Source organism: Anolis carolinensis, unplaced genomic scaffold (genome assembly GCF_035594765.1).
Source record: "Anolis carolinensis isolate JA03-04 unplaced genomic scaffold, rAnoCar3.1.pri scaffold_10, whole genome shotgun sequence".
NCBI classification, from domain to species: domain Eukaryota; kingdom Metazoa; phylum Chordata; class Lepidosauria; order Squamata; family Dactyloidae; genus Anolis; species Anolis carolinensis.
This window is the reverse complement of record NW_026943821.1, coordinates 14,784,502-14,791,042: the sequence shown is the minus strand read 5'-3', so window position 1 is coordinate 14,791,042 and position 6,541 is coordinate 14,784,502.

Genomic DNA, 6,541 nt, shown 5'->3' with positions numbered 1-6,541 from the left:
CAACCATACCAGTCTCAAGTGGCCTGGCGGTGTAAAAGGGCTTGTGGAGCCAAAACAAAATTCACAGGGCCATACATATAGGCTTTGACTGAAGGTATGAACTCTATGTGCACCTCACCAACACTACCGGTAATAGCTAAACCTTACTGGGTTGATATCTATTTCTCCGATTTTGGCAACACCCAGAACCTGTTTAGCTTGCAAAGGGACATTTGAGCTGGGTGGAGGACATGGTGGGAGATATGGTCAAAGCGGACACTTGCCCCTAATATGTGGCAGAAAATAGCTAGTGATTAACATTTTGGTGTACACCTCAGGCACCTCCTTTGTGTGTAGGCCAGGAACAAAAACCCTCATCTGTGGTTCAAGTAACGGAGGTGAGGGTGAACAAAATAGCCTAAGAACGGGGAGAGTCTGGGTATCACATCTGTACTTCTGCATTACCTTGTACTCATGCTTTCCCTCACTTCCACTTCTTTGTAATTTCTTTAACTTTTATTATTACTTCAAAACAAACCGGAAATCCCAGAATAGTCATTTTTAATAGCCTGGAGAGGATGGGAAGTGATTGTGTAAGGAGAACAGCTGCGAAATCAGCATAAATAGCTAGAGTTTGAAGCAGTTTGTTGATGGTAACAATTTTTTTTGTTGGAGTTGTAGTCTTGAGACCTTGCATAATTCCCTGGACCTTGTCTGATGGACCAATTCTAGGATTTTGGTTTATACCTTGGACTATATTTGTTAGGGTATCTTGACTTTGGGATATTGGAACATACTCATGGTTTGCTCTACGGCCAATTCTCTCACACCAGAACCTGCTTGCAGTTTCTCAAGTTGCTCCTGACACGAAAAAAAAAATCCCTTCTATCTGAGGAAAACCACAGCTTGGACTTGCAAAAGCCAGTGTTGGGGAATGCAAGAAGTAGTAGGCATGAGCGGATTAATCAGAATCGTTGTTAATCATAATAAATTCGTTAATCGTAATACATTCGAACAGGGTTCCGAAGTGGTTTAGCGCTTCTGAATTAATCTTCCCATTTGAAGTGTTGGAGCCCATCTTCGTAATACCTTCTGAATACCTTCTGATATAAGTGTTTTCAACCAATCTCCTCTATTGGGCTTAAGAGCCCGATATAAACCAAGCCAAGCCTGGAGCATTTTCACTCCTGGATATAGCATCAAAAGAGGAGGAAAAGAAGGGGCTGTTTTGCAAGAGTGTGTCTCCCTGTGCGCAAAATGTGGAGTGAGGAATGGGTGAGAAGGAAAAGAGGGAGGAAAGGATGCCCTGTTTGCTGCTGCTGCTGTAACCAACCCGGGGCCGACTACCTGCTCTCGGAGAGCCCTCTCCTTGTCCAGCTCCCTCTGCAACCTTTATGCTCAGGCTTCAGCGGCATTGGTTTGCTCCTAAAGGCTCCAAGTCTTGCGGCACACTGCCTCCAAGGATCTCAGCCCCACTGCCATCGAGGAGTCAAGGAAGGAAGGAGGGAAGGAAGGAAAGAAGGAGTAGGAGGAGAAAAAGGAGAGGAGGAAGCCACAGAAGTTTCCCTTGGCTTCCCTTTCTCTCTCCCTCTTTTGCACAAAGTTCTCCAAAGTTTTGAAAAATACCCCGCAGCTCCCAATCCGGATAAAGTGGCTTCTCAAGCCAATAACAGTTGCATCTGTTTTCTTTCAGCTCTAAAGTTTGCAAAATTATCTGTGGCTATTTTACTTCAAGATAATACAGCATACAACATTAGTAAATCCTGCATTGATGGCAGAAAAATGAACTGATTTTTAATTTGGATTTCTAATTAGAATTTTCTACTTCTTTTCCATCCAGAAAAATGTTTCATGAAAATATTAATAAAGATTCATTATGATTGGAAGCACAAACATGCTGTAGAAATCTTTGACAGTTTTGATAAATGTAGAAAGTGACATCTTTTTAAAGGGGGGGGGGGTGGATCTCAGACATTGGCCTGCTTCAAGTCCAATAAACCATGGATACTAAGACCATTGTGAAGATGCACTTTGAAACATTGGGAGGGCACAGATACTTGAAGCTGAAAGCCAGCATGATGTAGTTGTTTGAGTGTTGAAATATGACTTTGGATACCAGGGTTTGAATTCCCGTTCATACAACACTAATAATCAATGACCTTTACCTGTTTTCAATTGTTGATACTTACTGGTAAATTAAAATGCCAGATTATTAGATAGGGCTATTCTAGTGAGGACTAGAAATTACATTTGAATGAATAAGGTAGAATTCTGTTCATTATCTGGGTGGGAGTCCTTGAACTGCTAGGTTGGCAGAAGCTGGGGCTACTAGCAGGAGCTCACCCTGCTCCCTGGATTTGAACTGCCAACCTTTCAGTCAGCAAGTTCAGCAGGTCAAAGGTTTAACTCACCAGAGGTTCTAAAATGGCAGAAATTGACAGGCTGCCAGTATCAAACCGAATCTGTTTGAAACCTTTAATAAAAATAAACAATGCCAAGATAAATGCCACTTGTATTTTATTGTGGGTTAAATCAATGAGATAGGAATGGAGTAATTAATTGTCCCCAGTCCTCCACTACTAAGAAAACAATTTCATTTTGTGTTACAGAAATAACTAGATTGTAACATTGCATTTTGTGATTTTCTGTTATTTGATTTGTTTGTACAAGAGAGTACATAATGCATTAGAATGGGTAGCCTTCCCCATCATGGTTCAGAAGCTTCAGGGTCGTGTCTTCTTATTTGACCTAGAAAGAAGAAAACAAGTGAAAGATACTTTGAAAAATCTCTCCAATGAACTAAGATTAATAGCATTTAAGCCATAGATTTGTGGCACATTGTGAGTAGGTAAAACTCAGTATTTTTAATCCATGGGGATCAAAGAATTAAACCTTAAAAGCTGTACCACTAGAAATTAAGGTCCATGAACACTTATGTTACCAACATCTTCCTCTCGGTTAGTTTCTGGGAGGCTGGTTATCCATTAAATTTGAGATAACGAAGCATGTTTGACACAGAAGGTGAACCTACTCTGTGGAATTACTGCAATTTGACACCACTTCAACTGCCATGGTTCAATGCTATAGATTCATGGGAACCTTAGTTTACAGAGTCTTTAGCCTGCACTGCTGACCTGAAGGTTGTCAGTTCGAATCCACAAGATGGGGTGAGCTCCAGTCTGTCAGCTCTAGCTTGCGGGGACATGAGAGAAGCCTCCCAGCAGGATGGTAACACATCCGGCTGTCCCCTGGGCAATGTCTCTCTAGATAGCCAATTCTCTTACACCAGAAGCGACTTGCAGTATGTTCTCAAGTCACTTCTGACATGATAATAAAACCAAACTACAATTCCCCTAATTCCATTGACCCATGGCCGTTCAAGTGGTGTCAAGCTGTACTGGTTCTACAGTGTAGATGCACTCTAACTAAGACAACAAAGTCCATTATTTTTCTAGAACTGGAAACAAATGTTGTATTATTGAAGAAAGAAGAAGACATGAAAAACTGAGAATTCCATTTGTAGCCACACAAATACTCTTTCTACTTCTATTTTTCATAGTATACAACAGTTATCATATGCTGATAGATTTAACACATTTGCCTGATGAAGTATGTGAAAGGTAGCATCGTGTGTTTTGTGCATTTTTGGCTTGTCCCTTAAATGTATGTCTTTTTTGTAGATTTTGTGTGTTATTGCATTTTGCTCTATGGCCAGAAAGGCTATCCTTGAAATGTTTTCTGGCTTTAAAAATACTACATTTTAGCCACAATGTGAGAAATCTAAGGAAAAAGAAACCAAGGGACTGGGACTCAGCTGAAGGTTTCCACCTACAGCAACTTGTTTTTTCCAAAGCTGCTAATTACAAATGGTGTTAACATATACTCACTGGTAGATTAACTGGAGCCTGAAAATGTGAAAAAAAAACAAACAAACCATTATTTGTTATGTCACAAAAGCAAAATAAGAGCAAAAAGCAAAGGAATAACGAAGTCCCTTAAACAAAAAGATGTTCATTGCCACACAAGCAACACAGGGGTATGGGTTAACTAAGGGCAACTTTTATTACTGTTAACTAATGAATACTTTAAACTTCAACCTTTCCCAGGCTGGCATGTAACACATAATAAATTTGGCCTAGAACTTGACAATATACTTGATAGTGAACTTAACACTTAACTTCTGTTTCCATAATTATTGATGTCATATTATCAGTTTCCTAAGCCTTTTGTTCTCCTCCACCCTCAGATTATTTTTCCACATAGAGGAGGGTTACAGCTACTGGCTAGATCTAAAATGGGCGCTTTGGGTTATGCACCGATTTCTACTCCTCTGCTGCTTTACTACCACAGATAGAGGCAGGCGCCTGCTTTGTCCCTACCCCACACCAGGCTCTCCAAAGCAGCTCGGGTGCTCCTCTGCAACTGGGCCAGAAATTGTGCATTGCCCATATCAGACACCTCTGGTAAAAGTGAATTATTTCAGGACATTGCTTTGTCACAAATTCATTAAATACCCCATTAAACCTGGGTCTTCTTGAAAGGGCCAGATCTAATGGGGTATCGAGCCTGTGGGGACTGACTATCGGCAAAATCGCTCCTGCCCCCACATCTCCTGGGGCATCGTTTCTACATGCCAGGAGGCCTGCAGGAGCAGTGTAATGGTGGCCCAGTAAAGCTTTTTTATTTTTACTTTTAAGGCTCTTGGGGGGGGGTGCAAGGGGGTGTGTGGTTGTCTTCTCAGTTCTCTGGGCTCACAGAACCCAAAAAACCATAAGAGCTTTTGGGACTGACCCCCGGCTGCCCCCCCCCTCCCAAACCTCCTGGTGCATCATTTCTACATGCCAGGAAGCTTGTCAGAGGCTCCGGAAGTTAACAGGAGGTCATCTAGACAAGCCTGGGTTTTGGGAGGGGTGTGGTGACAAAAACCTACTTTGAAATGGGGTTTTTAATCCCTCTTCATCGTGGGTTTTTCCCCAGAGTGGAAGCTTGCGCTGTCCAATGAGATGTTCCACAGCCCATGTGTGGCTGCCAGCCCTGTTTTTTTTAGCAGTAATCACTAAATAAGTTGAGGGCTTTATGGTCCCAGCTACTATTATTGTGTGTAAAGGTCTAGGTTGGGGAGGTGTTGTCTCCTTGCACACACTGCTGATTCACAATAATATATACTTACTTCTATAGGAAGAGCAGGAGGACCCTATAGCAGAAAAAGCAACATTGGTTACTTGCTCTTTAAATAGGGGGGAAACATAATGCAAAAATAACAGCAGCAACAACAAAACACGTTCACTGAGAAAATGGTGGAAAGATTAACTTAACCATCAGCAAACCCTGGCTGGATCTACACTGCCATTTGATGGAGTTTCAAAATAAAGATGAACTGCATTGGACTGGATTATATGGCAGTGTAGATGCAGTCTCTGTGGTATATTTAAGAAGATTCTAGACACTTCCAGATATCCTTTAAAATGTTTAAGATCAAGTCAGGGGTGCTGTCATTATAGCTTTAAAAAGTTTTTAAAGCAGTTTTATGGATTTTAATTGTTACTTTTTAAATACCACTGATGTTTTAATTTTGTTTTAATGTTTGTATATTTGTGGTTTTGAAATTGTATTGAAAGGCTTTTAATGTAAACCACTCTGAGTTTTCTTCTGGAGAGAAAAGCAGGTAATCATTAATAACAACAACAACAACAACAACAACAACAACAACAACAACAGCAGCAGCAGCAGCAGCAGCAGCAGCAACCACAACAACAATAATTTTTTAAGGCCGCAGGGTATGCCAGTTACTTTATATGGATGTATTTCTTACTTTTTATTAATAATAATAATAATAATAATAGTAGTAGTAGTAGTAGTAGTAGTAGTAGTAATAATGGAAATTGCTCAAATTATAGAGCAATGTTGTGCACTGAGGGCTTTTTTCCACACACTTTTGTGGATATTTGTTGTTTTGCTGTTATAGTTTCATGCAACTTCACTCCCATATAATGCTGACTGAATTGCATTGAACTGGATTATATGGATTAATCCAATTCAATCTGCATTACAATGGCAGTGTAGATTGGGCACATATACACAGATGCAGAAAAATTAAAAGAATCTAAAACACCTCTGGATTCAATTATTGGATAAGGCATGCTCATCCTGTGAATACCTTTTACAATAAATTAAACAACAACATAAATGATTTTCTTCTAACTGAAACATAAAGTAATGTAAAATATAAATTCAAAAGTTATATTTCTCCTGAAGATGACATGGGTGGGATTTAACACCTTTGCCTGATGAAGTTCCCAGTGGGGATGTGAATGGTAGCATCATGTGTTTTGTGCATTTTTGGCTGGTCCCTTAAATGTATGTCTTTTTTGTAGATTTTGTGTGTATTTTGCTCTGTGGCCAGAAAGGCTATTCTTGAAATGTTTTCTGGCTTTAAAAATACTACATTTTAGCCACAATGTGAGAAATCTAAGGAAAAAGAAACCAAGGGACTGGGACTCAGCTGAAGGTTTCCACCTACAGCAACTTGTTTTTTCCAAAGCTGCTAATTACAAATGGTGTT